Source organism: Artemia sp. Qi Xiang Cuo, chromosome 3 (genome assembly GCF_049724085.1).
Source record: "Artemia sp. Qi Xiang Cuo chromosome 3, ASM4972408v1, whole genome shotgun sequence".
Classification (NCBI taxonomy): Eukaryota; Metazoa; Arthropoda; class Branchiopoda; order Anostraca; family Artemiidae; genus Artemia; species Artemia sp. Qi Xiang Cuo.
In genome coordinates, this window is record NC_142796.1 from 54116779 (window position 1) to 54131567 (window position 14789).

General features: G+C 36.0%; 1 protein-coding gene across 1 annotated transcript in view; it reads left to right on the forward strand.

Annotated features, from left to right (window-relative positions):
* LOC148954279 (mitochondrial inner membrane protease ATP23 homolog) overlaps positions 1-14789 on the forward strand; it is a 69285-nt gene continuing 54496 nt past the window's right edge. The window contains exon 1 of the mRNA XM_089086159.1: positions 1-156. The gene's annotated coding sequence lies outside the window, so the exon portion shown is untranslated. The remainder of the gene's footprint in view (positions 157-14789) is intronic.

Genomic DNA, 14789 nt, shown 5'->3' on the forward strand with positions numbered 1-14789 from the left:
CAAGTAAGGTAACTGTGCTTTATATTTTCACATTTGCCAATATTGCTTTTAAAGTTACTAAAATCCTTATATGAGAAGTCCCATAGATGGTTTACACTTTTTGAAGGCTATGGTCATTATGCAACTGATTTTGGCAACCTCTAGGGTAATACCACCGTAAGTATATTGATATTAAAATAATTTAGCTAGGAAGGAAGTGAACTTGATGGGTTTTTTATTCTCCACATGTAGGGCTGTTCCTAGAGCTGGCGGACACAAGTCCAGAATGAATTGTGGTGCCCTCTCCCAAATTAAACCAAAAAAGCATCAGCCACAGCCCCCCCTGAGCTACAGCACCCAGGGCAGTTTGTCCTGGTTGTCCCCCTTTAAACTACCCTGTCTAATGAAATTTAATAATTGCTTCCAAGGAAAATTCCAGTATTATAGAGGAAAAGTCTTGATATTATAGACTGCTTGACAAGTTTCAGGTGATCACCTCTAGTTCTTCAGTTGGTACCAACAGTAGGGAATAATGCTGGGAGAGTATTAGCCCTCAATAACTTGTAGGGTAAAATGGTGGTAAAGTTCTACCAAATCATATTATTGACTTACGCATTAAGTGAATATACCACTTGATGCCTTTTTTTATGCTGATTATGAATATGGTAATCATTTCTATTGGAAAAATTCAAACTATCGGAATTTCAGCCCCCCTCCCCTATATATGCCAATTCAGGGTATATATTTCTATAACCTAACCTAACCCTGAATTGGCATATATAGGGGGGTGCTGAAATTCATTTCTGATAGAAATGATTATTATATTCATAATCAGCATAAAAAAGGCATTGAATGGTGTATTCACTTTATTCCTAACTCAATAATATGATTTGGTAGAACTTTACCAAAATGGCATCCCCTCTATTTCTCCTGTAAACCAGTATAGAGAGATTCAGCTTTTATAGTCTTACAGGGTAAGAAAGCTTCTGCATGCCATATATCACTTTAGTGGCATGTCTCTGCATATATTCAAGAACTTTTATATCTTTTTTAAAATATAGAGAGGCAAGAGACATTCCAACTTCAAGTTTAGGATGCACAAGTCCTCTATGTAGAATATGCATGACTTTAGGGGAACAAATGGAAATAGTGTGCTTAATCAGTCCCAAGGTTGGACTAGCCCCAGCAGCAGGCCTCTTAGCATAAATGCTGAATTTTAGTTAATTATCAATAGTGACACCAAGATCCTGCTCATTATTTACAGAAGAGAGTGGGTAGAATGGCAAGGATTCAGTTTGCCAAAGTGAATGATATAGCACTTGGCAACATTGAATTCAAGAAGCCAGGTTTAAGCCCATTGACCCAGCATATTAAGATTATTTTATAGCAGGGCATGATCTTCACAGGACAGAGCTGGTCCAAGAAGCTTCAGGTTGTCTGCATAAAGAGTAGATTTACTGCTGATAATGGAAGGAGCATCATTGATGAATATATTAAATAGTGTAGGACCCAAAACACTTCCCTCAGGAACTCCACTCAAAACATACAGAGGGGAAAAATGAATACAGTTACCAGAGTCATCAAATAACTGAACACATTAAGATTGCAAATAAAGAAAATCATGGATCCAGAGCGGGGATTTCTCTTCAAGCTTGACTGCACAGAATTTAATTGCAAGTTGCTTGTGACACACTTTGTCAAAAGCTTGAGACAAATCAAGCAGAATCATATCAGTAGGCACCCCAATATCAAGCAACTTGGTGATGTGATCATACAATCCAAGGAGATCTGTGTCAAGAGATCTTCCTGAACAAAAGCCATGTTGTGAACTGTGTCAAACATTATTTGCTTCAAGGTGTTTAACAACTGCAGAATTGATTGTTCTTTAAAGAACTTTAACAACTGGTGATGTCTTGCTAATGGGTTGAAGATTTTCAGCAAGGTTCTTTCTACCTTTTTAAATATAGGAAATATATGTGCGGTTTTCCAATTCTGAGGTAGGCTGGAAATACTTAATGATAACTTAAACAGCAGGGAAAGAGGTTGACACAAAACTGTACAACATTCATTTAGGATAAATGGGTAAATACCATCTGGACTGGCAGATTTATTCAGTTTGAGGGATGCAAGTTCTTTTAGAACCAGTGTATTAGTAGGATAATCAGAATACTTCATAATATGCAGAATAATTGTATCTAACACATTTCCTTGCAGTCCCACTATACTTTACCCCCAACCCCTCTTAATGTGCAAATATATAGCCCAAACTGTATATTTCCAATGCATCCTGCCACCCATCACCTGTTTTACCTTAAATGGCATCTTCTAGCAACTAAGGTTAAAGAATAAGGTTGTGTGTTTTGTCACAGTTAATTCAATTTATAGGTACACAGGATGAAACAAGAGAGACACATTGGGATAATAGACAGAAAATATATAATTTTGGATATATATTTGTACATTAGGAGAGTTGAAAGTAAAATATGGTGGGGCTGCATACTCAACAACAGCCCTAACTCAAACAACAAGGAAAATCACAATTTTTAATGCATCATTTTACTCCTTTTTTTTGTTCTGCTTTTTTCTTTGCTGCTTACAGGGCAGAAGCATGATAGAAAGCTACTGATGGCCTTGTTTAAAAGCTATTTTTTTATTTAATTTGTTTTGAAATGATTTGTTGACTTTATGTCATAATCTAATAACTATAGACAAGGTAATAAGTTACATTTTAGTCCCCCACTAATGGCTCAAAATGGAATTTTGAATAAAGTAATATATTCACTTTCAAACTAGCTAAATTAAGTGAAAATGTATATAGCCAAACTTTTGGTTACTATAAGCTGGTTTGAGCCCCTTTAAGTGCTAAAAAATGAATTTGCCTCAGAAGCAATTATCATATTTGGAAAGAACCTTAAGACATCAAGTGATCTACTCCTTTGCTTCATAGCAAAATTATATGAAAAAGTATAAATTCACCCTGTAAATAAGCATAAAACAAGGAATCTATTGGTGATGGGACTACTGCTTTTGTTGCATTAAGATTTTTACTTCTCTAGAGCTGTCTAACTAGAAAGTTCCCTATATTTTTCCTTTGTTTTGTCATTTTTTCTTCTGGATTCAATTTTTTCAATGTTACATGTCAAATGTCTTTGATTTGATGAAAACACAATTGAATGGAGTCTGCTGCAAAATATATGTACATGACATGCTAGGATCACTATTTCTAGGAAAGAATAAACACTATAGTCATAAATTGTACATGGAATAGTGACGGCAATGGCTTATGTTTTTCTCTTCAAAATTTAATACTTACTCGTCAGTTCAGGATAGCTTCCTAGGGATAATTAATCCAGTCAAATATCAAGAGAAGAACCAAAAACCTAGAAAAAACGGAAGGCTTGGTTCAAGCTGAGTTTAGACTTAAGACATTTTCTATTTATCTTTAATCCCTTTGGTTGACTGTTGTTTTCACTTATTGAGAAATAGAGAATCTTTGTACAGGTTTGCTTATAACATTGATTTTTCTCATAGACCTATGTCTTTCATTTAATTTTGAACAGTCATTTGATGAGTGAAATAGATCAATTAAACTACTTGAATAGACCATCTTTTATTTATTAGATAAAACAATGTATTTTAATTTAATTTCATTATTCTAGATCATCTAGGTTTGAGTGCATCTAGACAAGATTTGTCCTTATCACTGGCAAGTGTGATAAGGTAAATTAGCCTACTGGCTATCATAGATTATGACTGCTTAGGAAGTTTGCTATTAAGCTGGGCTATCACAAAGATTGACCTACAAATCTGAAAACATTGCAAGGGCAAGGACATAAAGTTTATATGTTTGAACCAATTCTTTTTGTTTATCTTTTAACAAAACCAGACAGTCTGAGTTGGCATTGACAATTAATTCCAAGTTATAGGTTAGCCTAGTTTCAAAACTTTCATGATCAGGTCAACATTCAAAACTTTTATGGTAGACCATGGTCAAAATGCTGACCATCCCTGTTAGGCAATAGATGCTTATTTACAAGCTGGAAAGCAAAGCTGGCCCAGCTATCCATTGTTTGCAACTAGTGAATAGCTGTCAAACTATTTGCAAAAAGTCAAAAATCAGCTAGACTTAGAAAGCAAATCCAGCTTAATAGTAGATAATGTTTTTGGCTAGTGATTTTTAGTGCTAATATCAAATTATTATGGTCACTACTGTAATTCAAAACTTCCAAATTGTTCCTCATTTTACTGTCAATGACTTCAAGAAATGAATAGTTGGCCTAAATTTGAAAACCCTGCAAAATCATGTCTGAGACCTATTATTAATCCTGGTATTAGGAACTGATTCCTAAATCGATTGTTGAAGCAATTCATCTATTCTGACTCTGGAAGTGTTTTCAATTTTTAACTAATTTGGTTTATAATTTTATTTGTGACTAGCTGGTATGGTTTTCATTAGCTGGTCTTATGAGCCAGCGTTGCTCTCTTTTTTTACAACTAGCACTTATTAGCAGCTCAGACATGGCCTGTAATGGATAGCCCCCAATTATATGGGATTGTTTACAATCTGGAAAGCAAAGCCAGTTTCACTTCCTATTCATATTTAAAGCTATCAAAAAGCTGACATACCAATAAGAGCATTATTTGTAAGCTTGAAAGATTAGTTAGCATTGCCTGTCAGCTTGAGAATAGTCCTTTTAAGTTATCAATTAAAAAAAAACTTTCATAAAAAAAACCTTACATAAAAATAAGTTTTCTAAGAAGAGTAAAGAGCCATATTGAACTCAAGACCAGCAGAAATTAATTCCTATTATAGTTCAAACTCAAAAAGACCAGAAATTACTGTTAAAGAATAAACAAAACCCCAAACAAACAGAAATTAAAATTAACTATCATACCAAACATAAAGATAACCGGTGCAAACATAAATAAATAAATTAAGCTTATATTGCTTCAACATTTTTTATTATTTCCCCCCCAGAACTGTTATATATGCAAGGGTTAAAAATACCATTTTGTTAAAAATAGTTGACACGTTAAGTAATAAAACTCTGGCGTCGACAAAACCACCAAGGGCCCGGGGACAGGAAAGGATTCTCATATAAACTTCAGATTGGGCTCATTTGATTGGAAATTGGAAGTTCTAGTCCAGCTCTTAAGAGTCAAAATTGATTGAAGGGCAAATAACCCCCCCCATGCCCTTTTTCCCCATCCCTTCCTTTGAACTAATTCAGTTTATACCTGAAGGTCCAATGAGAGTTAGAATGTTTTGGTATTAACACACCTATTAGGCATCTGCTCTCCTCCCTAACAAGGAAAGAAACAGAGAGTGTAAGGCAGTGGCAGGTCCAGGTGAGGGGTGAGGGGGGTGCCTCCCACCCCTAACGTAGTCTAAAGCAATGTAATTTACTTAATTAACGCATTAATTAAACTTGCTATTTTTTCAATCCATTCATTGTTGTCAATTGCTGTCCACAAGTTATGGAAGCTGTCTATTGTTCATATATAAGGTTTTTATCAAAGAAGTAATTGCATAGACTGAAAAAAGCCTCATTCGATTTCAATTGAAAGTTCTAGATCCGTTTTTTAAAGTCAAGAATAATTGGAAAGTAAGCAACCCCCCCCCCCCCATGCCATAAAGACTTGAAAATTTTTGCGATCAAAAAATAAAAAAAATATATTAAATAAACTGTTATATAAATAATTTTTTAGAATAAATTTAAACTAATTTTTAAAATTTTGCCCAGGATATAAAAATAACTTTTATATTTAAAAATAAAAACGACCAGAAATTACTATTAAAGAATAAATGAAACCCAAAATATACAGAAATTAAATAAACAATCATAGCAAACAACATACAACAAGTAATAATATAATAAATGAATAAATAGATCATAAAGCAAGTAATGCTTTGATTGAATATGAAAAGCAAGCTGAAAACGAACAAAAATAGTTTGCTATTAAAGTATAAATGAAACTGGTCCATGATTTGGGTGAGCCTCAACTCATAATAGGCAGTTTTGATTAATTGTTCCGTGTTATGTGCATATATTATTCTATATGTTATTTTGAGTTATACTTTTATAGCATTGCGTTCATTTTTAAACCTTGAGATAAAAACTGAAACCTTAGCTTAAAAAGTGGTGGGGGGAAGTCTCCCCCCTCACATGTATAATTGTCTTTTTTCAAAAGACATTCTTTCTTTGGAAGACTTTTCTTTTGAAAATGTCTTTTTTCAAGACACAAAAATAGTTGTCTAAAGGAACCTGAAGCGCTATCTCTTATTTCCATTGATTTTTAATTCCCGTTACTTTCAGAAGTAAAATTTAGAATATTATTGAATGGGTTTAGTCATCCCCTCCCTGAATAATTCACATTTGGAAAACTCACCCACTGGGAAACTCCTCCCCCCTCCAAGAACGTTTTTTCTTTTCCTGCTGGTAATTCCCCTGAGTCAAATTTCACCCAGCAGAAATCTCCCAGCCGTGGAATATGCTCCCCCAAACATATTCCCCTCAGATAATTTCGGATATTCATAAAAATGGAAGCTGAAATTTCTACTCAACTTTTTAGGTCAGAAGCAATGCTATAGCGTTACCTAAGTAAAGAACCATGAGGGTTCAATGAATTAATACTTATTTATTTGTCCAGGGGCACTTTATGTGGAAGAGGTGGTTGCATAAACTTTGAAACGGGGTGCATTGAATTACAAATTAAAAGTTATAGTGCCCTTACACCAGGGGTGGATCCAGGATTTTTTTAGGGGGAGGGGCGCAAAATAGGTTGATCCGATAAACTTGCGTTAGGAGCAAGTTTAATTAACGAAATCTTGCGTTAGTTAAGTAAATTACAATACTTTACACTACGTTAGGCTAGTTGCCCCCCAATCTCTTTTGACTCTTAAAAAGTGAACAAGAATTTTCAATTTCCAATCAAATGAGCCCTCTCTAAAGTTTGTACAAGCATCCCTTCTATAAGAAATAATATGAAGGATCGGAGAATCCTTAAATTACAACCCTTGCCCTGAGGGCTGTGGGGGAGTTGTCATCCTTAAAGACCTAATTTCCTGAACTTAAAACTACGTTTAATAAAATAGCTGTCTCAAAATTTTTATTGGATGTATTTGGGGAAAAGATGGGCATGAGAGGGGGGCTAGTTTCCCTCCAATCACTTTCGACTATTAAAAAGGGCACTAGCCCTTTGAATTTCCAATCGAAAGAGCCTTTTTTAAAGTTTTTACGACACCGCCTTCTATAAAAAAAAACTTATATGCCCCCAGGGTATAACTTAAAACCCTTGCCTTGAGGGTTGTGGGGGAGTGTCCTCCTCAAAAACATATTTTCTATCTGAAAATCAACTACACTGAACAACATGGCTATCCCAAATTTTGATTGGATGTGTTTGGGAGAAGGCTGGGCGTGGGGGGGGGGGCTAGTAGCCCTCCAATCACTTTTGACTATTAAAATGGGCACTAGCCCTTTGAATTTCCAATCGAATGAGCCTTTTTTGAAGTTTCTACGACAACGCCTTCTATAAAAATCTTATATACCCCCAGGGCATAACTTAAATCCTTGCTCTGAGGGTTGTGGGGGAGTGTCCTCCTCAAAAACATATTTTCTATGTGGAAATCAACTACGCTGAACAAAATTGCTATCTCAAAATGTTGATTGGATGTGTTTGGGGAAATGATGGACAGGGGGGGGCTAGTTGCCCTCCAATCAATTTCGACTATTAAAACGGGCACTAGCCCTTTGAATTTCCAATCGAATGAGCCTGTTTTGAAGTTTCTACGACAACGCCTTCTATAAAAACCTTATATGCCCCCAGGGCATAAATTAAAACCCTTGCCCTGAGGGTTGTGGGGGAGTGTCCTCCTAAAAAACATATTTTCTATGTGGAAATCAAGTAAGCTTAACAAAATAGCTCTCTCAAAATTTAGATTGGATGTGTTGGGGGTAATGATTTGGCGTGGGGGGGGGAGCTATTTGCCCTCTAATCATTTGCGACTTTTAAAAAAGGCACAGAACTCTCGATTTCCAATTGAATGAGCCCCCTTCGAAGTTTCTACGACAAGCCCTTCCGTATGAAGTGCCTCTGGGAAAAAAAAATAATAAATAAATAATAAAACATTGGAGCTGTATGGCCTTTACTATAGGCAACGCTACAGCGTTGCCTCTGATTAGTTTTAAAGTAATACTAAGCGTAAGTTAAGTAGCGAGCAAAAGAAAAATAAAGACAACAAAGAAAAGCAAAAGAAGCAAGAAAAAAGTGTAAAAAAAAAAAATTATTAATTTCTAAGCTAAAGTGTGCCTAGCCCACCAAAAAAGATTCAACACAGAAATGAAAATACATGAATAGGCCAGCTCTTTTCACAATTTCTCAAACGCCTTTGCAATTAACATTCAACTTTATGAAGAATCACAATATACTGCGGTGTAAATCCAACAATAAGGAATTTTTCTAGTAGGCCTAAACCTTTGGTTCCCACATACTTCAGTTTACAGAAAAACACAGCTTTAACTGGGATAGCCTAGAGGATACATTTATCTAGCAGGATGATAGCTTCATTTCACTTTTTTTCTGAACTTTCGTATTGGCTATAACTAACCAACAGAATAATCATGAAAACCTGAATACTAATCAATGCTGTGAATCAATATCAATTCCATATTCAATACTCTTTTCAAATATTAGGTAGTTGACCTTTTTGTCAGTTTGTTGCCAGTTTATCAGGCTCTATCTTATTAGTATTTTATCTGCATGTTACTGCTACTATTTCTACTACTATTACTGCAACTGCTATTGCTGAAACGACTGTTACCACTTCTACTAAGACTAGGGTTATTAAGGTGAAACTTTCAAGGTATTTTGAAAAGGGTGTTGAAATAAATCAAAACACACTTCATGCATAAGATTTCAAAAGGGCAGATCAGCAATATCTCAAGAACAGCTTAGGGTATTGAGTTGAAACATCCAGGGTGTGATGAAGGGGATGTTGAACTAAATCAAAATAAACTATTCGCATGCAGGTTATCAATTCAATTCACATATTTAGTACTATAAACTCAAATACAACAATATAGAACAAAAAATGAAAGAGTAAAACCAAAAATAAAACAAATATATCAGATTTTGCAGCCCTGGAAGCTTAGCCTGTAGTGGCCCAATCAATACAGCAGTAGTTACAAATGCAGGAAAGACACATAATGTAAAATAGAGTGTATGATGTAAAATACATCAATAATCAAATATGATGTAAAACACATCAATACATAACAAAAAGTGGCAAAAAAAATTACAGACAAAAAAAAATACAGGAAAAGACCAAAATACAGAAATCTCGCTACAGTCTAAATAAAACCCACAAGCAGAACTAAACAATTTCAGAAAAGACCTCTCGCACAAAATATCAGAGGGAAAAGAATTCCATAGCTTAGTACCTAAATAAATTCGGGAATGCTGGTAAAAATAATTTGAAACATTGGAAGTTCAATGAATAGATGGGATATACAAAGAGAAAGGGAAAGATTTGAAGAAGGAGCTTTTTTGAAAAAAATACTATGCAGGCTTGTAGGAAGGTTGGGGGAAGGCCAAACACAGCTTTATTCTGGAGGCGTCTTAAAGGAGTTAGTAGAGAAAAACATGTGACACCCCAGACAGAACAACAATAAGAAAGTTGTGAATTGAAAAACGCATAACACAGTGAGACCATTACCTCAACGGGAAGAAAGAATTGAACTCTGTGGACGACACTTACCTGGCACGAAAGAATACCCTGGAGACAGGAGACTTATAAGAGAGGTTAGTATCTGAAAACACACCCAAAATTTTCATTACCTGATTATTTGGAATAAGGACATTATCAAAATACAAGGAAAATCAACCAGGGAGCAATGACCCGCTGTAAACATTATTGCACATCTTTTAGACACATTAACAACCATTTTGTTTGCAAGGCACCGTGAACGAACTGTATGGATAATGCACTGTGCTGGTAATGGTACACTTACCTCATTTTCAGCATAAACAAAAATATTTGTGTCATCAGCAAAGATCACGAATCGCACTCTCTCTTACATACCAGTTTCTACTAGGTTGCTGATGAGGAAAAGAAAGAGTAGCAGACCCAGAATCGACCCCTGGAGAACTCCTCTTTTTACAGGCAGACCGTGTGACTTGATGCCATCGATTTCTACATATTGAAAACGATCTGAAAAATATGATTCAAACCGCCAGAGCAACAGGCCTCTTATACCATACCTTTCAAATTTCTGCAACAACAACGGATGGTTGACCATGTAAACCATCCGGCATAAGGGCATATCAGCCATATCTTGGAACAGCTTGGAATATTAAGCTAAACTTTCAGGGTCTGTTCAGGGGGTCAGCTAACCAAAAGGCACTATTTGCATGCTCCTCTCTGCTACTGCTAAGTCTAAATGTATAAGGGCGAAACTTTCAGGAAATGATGAGAGAGATGTTGAACTAAGTCAAAACACATTATGTGCATGCCGGTCGTCGTAAAGACATATCAAAAATATCTCAGGAACAGCTTAAGGCATTCAATTGAAATCTCATGGCCAGTTGAGTGAAATGTTGCACTAACCAAAAGTCACCATGTGAATACTACTTCTATTCCTGCTACTACTTCTAAGGCTGAGGGTATTAAGGTGAAATGTTCAGGGAGTATTTAGAGACATGTTGAACTAAATCAAAACATTATTTGCATGCAGGTTATCAAAAGAATGCATCAGCAGTATCTGAGGAACAACTTAGGGTATTTAGCTGAAATTTTTAGGACACGTTGAGAGTGATGTTTAATGAACCATAAGATACTCTTTGTATAACCTATTACTAATACTACCACCGTTACTACTGCTAGTACTCCTGCTGCTACTACAATTATCTTTACAATGGATTCGACTGTAACTACTTTTGACCGTGAATTCTCGTGGCTGCTATTATGAATACTACTGATTCTGCTAGCATTCTTGCTTTTAAATGCAGGTTGTCACAAGAGCATATCAGTCATATATCTCAAGAATGGCTTGGGTATTATGCTGAATTTTCAGGATATGTTACAGGGATGCTGAACTAAACAAAAAACTGTGCATATTATTATTATTACTAGCACTGCTACTACTACTATTACATTTACTACTGATACAGCTGCTTTGCCTGTGACTACAACTGCTTGTGACTACTTGTTACTGCGGTTCTTGTGGCTGCGACTATGAAGACTTGTGACTGCGGAAGCTTTTAATGATACAACATGGTCGAGGTTAGATGTGCAAGAGGAAGAATGAATGTAAGTAAACTGAGCTGATTTCTGTTGAACTTTAAAATCATTCCTAATAGTAAAGAAGCACGGATAGGAGCTGAAGACAACCTGCAATTATAATTACAATTAAAATCACCTACGACCAAACACGGGATTTTCAGTTTAAGGACATCACGAAGACAAGAGCTAAGTTTACTAACTACTAATGCGAAATCTCTCTCCGAATCTTCATCTTTGTGATCTGTGGGTAAACGAACATTTATTATTACACATTCACATACTCGAACAGCTAAAAAAATTTAATTGGGAAAGAAAGCTCTAGAATTGAGATTCGATGCTTCATAAGTAGAAAAACCACTAGAAGCACTGCCTTTAGAAGCAATACGTTTAGCTGGAACCGACAAAGTTCTGAAGGTGGCACTAATGTCAAGTAACCTAAGGCTGTGGATCGTCAGGAAATGTTCCTGCAAACACAGAATATCATGATTATGAAGTATATTTTCAAGAATAGGCCTATTTCTTATAAGACCACCATTAATGTTCCAAGAGAGAAAACGAATATCCATCTATCTACTTAGCTGCCCGTTTATCAGTTTGAGCATTGCCAGGGCATTGATACTGTAACAGGTGTGATTAAACTCTTTACATGTAATGCAAAACAGGTTCCAAACACATGGATTATCCCTGGTGGAAGAGTGCTCCGAGGAACCACAGCAAGAGCACAGTTCTGCGTTCTTACAATCAGCAGCAAAATGTCCTTGTTGATGGCATCTGAAACACCGTCTAGGCATGAATATGAAATTCTGGAAAGTTAACTTCTTATAACCCACCTTCACAGAATTTTTCAGAAAAGAATCGATATCACTCCGTTGTTCAAAATAAATCTTGTAGACGTGTGACTTGCCACTCTACGAAGCTTTGAGAAACTTTGTAATCATTTTCTCTAGATCTTTTTCATTGATTTCTGTCAGTCCGCCTTTTATTACACCCATGAATCCGGGAGATTTTACAGGGGCTGGAAGGTCAGGTCAAGACTTTTTCATCTGGTCAGCAATTGAGGAGGCAGTGGGTTTACTTTTTACGACAATTTTCTATCATGATGCAGAACGTTTCACTTCTGAAATATCATTTGCAACTTCCAGACACATTTTATCAATAAAATCTTTCCTGAAAAGTGGAGATGAAAGATTGAACGGGCAATTTTTTTACCCAACAGCATAGGTAGGTGGATTAGATTGGTCCTTGATGCAAGATCAATGAGTAGAAGAGAGCGAAGGAGAGCTTTCATCTGCAGTGAGATGTTGCTGATTTAACTCTCGAGAATCATCAATCTTCTAGGAAAGCTCATTCACGTGATAGGTTGAAGTTGCAAAATTCGTTTCACCAAGTGTGGAAATTTCACGTCGTAAACTAAGTCCGTATTCTGGGATGTTATAGATTCTTTTCAATACCGTAGATAGCCATTTAAAAATTTAAGGATATTTTTATCGTCTTTTCAACATCTAATTTATAATGTTCGGGCCTCTACGGCCTGATGTAAGACCTCCTTTGCTTTTAGAATGGTTTCATGACTGAAAAAGCTTGTCGACTTAGCAATTATTGTTTCTACTTTGATACCATCGATCGAGAAATAAAATTCAATATTGGATTCAAAATAATATCCGAGTCATCCATTATTTCATAATTGCACTTACGGTAATAATATTCAATAGAAAAAAATCCACTCCAAATCAATGCCAAAAACCGTCGCCAATATAAACTCAATCCAATCAAGCAGGTAGAGACGTCACAGTGGAGTTATAGCTTTGTAGTCCGAGAAATTGTTTTCAAGGTCACTGAATTAATGAGATTTCAAAATCTAAAAAGATAATCTCACACTGAATCTAGGTCAGGAATTGCGATCACTTTCATTCCTTATGAAATATACTTGGGTTGCGCAATAAATTATCCTTTTTGTCACTTCAAATATAATCCGATTACGAATGCTATTTATTTGGTTAGATGTTCACAGCACGGGAGCTGAACAAGAATCTTTAATTTTCTTTGAAAAACTTCTTTTGTAGAAGAACTTTTTTTCAATTAATTTTTTGAAAGTGTTGGAATTGACAAATGTGCTATTGTATTTAGAGTATTTTCTAAAGTATTGGAAAATTGCGCCAAGTCACAAAAACTTAATTGCAAAAAAACACACAAACAAAAAGAAATATTATTTTAACGTATCAGTTAGAAACTAGAAATAGTGGCAAAGCGCGTGTCTGTACTCCTTGTTATAGCTTTATTCCCTGTGCCCATGCGTTGTGATGCTAAGGGTGTTGGATGTTAAGAATAGTGACATTGATTCATGGAATTTTTTTATGGGACAAAATGAGTTTTAAAAGTCTAGGAGGGGGAGATTTTTATATCAATTTATTATAATGAAAATACAAAAAGAGATAATTTTTTCTGGGGATATACTCCAAAAAAGGTATTTTCCAAAATCTAGGGTCGTGGACACAACTTCTCCTGTCCTGCCCCAATTGCCACCACTGGTTAGGATTATTGTTTTTAGGTTTAAACAGCTATTGTAAGGATATGGTAGGTTTGTATACTGTATAAAAGTCTTTTCACCTTTTACCAAATTATGCGAGGAAATTGGGAGTGATCAGAAATACCTCTATCATAGGCAGCGCGCAGCGCTGCCTAAGTAAAGAACGATGTGGCCACAATGTGTTTTTTTTCTTCGACAGGCACTTCGTATCGAAGGAGTTGGCATAGAAACTTCAGAAAGAGCTCATTCAATTGGAAGTTGGAGTGGCTATTGCCCTTTTAATAGTCGAAAGCGATTGGAGGGAAACTAGCCCCCCCCTCCCCCAACGCCCATCAGTCCCCCAAACACATCCAATCGAAATTTTTAGATAGCCATTTTGTTGAGCGTAGTTAATTTCCAGATAGAAAATATCTTTTTTAGGAGGTCACTCTCCCACAACCCTCAGGGCAAGGGTTTTAAGTTATTCCCTGGGGGCATATAAGGTTTTTATCGAAGGCGTTGTCGTAGAAAATTCAAAACAGGCTCATTCGATTGGAAATTCGAAGGGCTAGTACCCTTTTTAATATTTGAAAGTGATTGCAGGGCAACTACCCCCCCCCACGCCTATCATTCCCCCAAACACATCCAATCTAAATTTTGAGATAGCCATTTTGTTCAGCGTAGTTGATTTACAGATATAAAATATGTTTTTGAGAAGGGCACTCCCCCAAATCCCTCAGGGCAAGGGTTTTAAGGTATGCCCTGGGGGCATATAAGATTTTTATTGAAATCTTTGCCATCTTTGGCCATTTTGTTCAGCGTAGTTAATTTCCAGATAGAAAATATCTTTTTTGGAGGACACTCCCCCACAACCCTCAGGGCAAGGGTTTTAAGTTATTCCCTGGGGGCATATAAGGTTTTTATCGAAGGCGTTGTCGTAGAAACTTCAAAACAGGCTCATTCGATTTGAAATTCGAAGGACTAGTACCCTGTTTAATAGTTGAGTGATTAAAGGGCAACTAG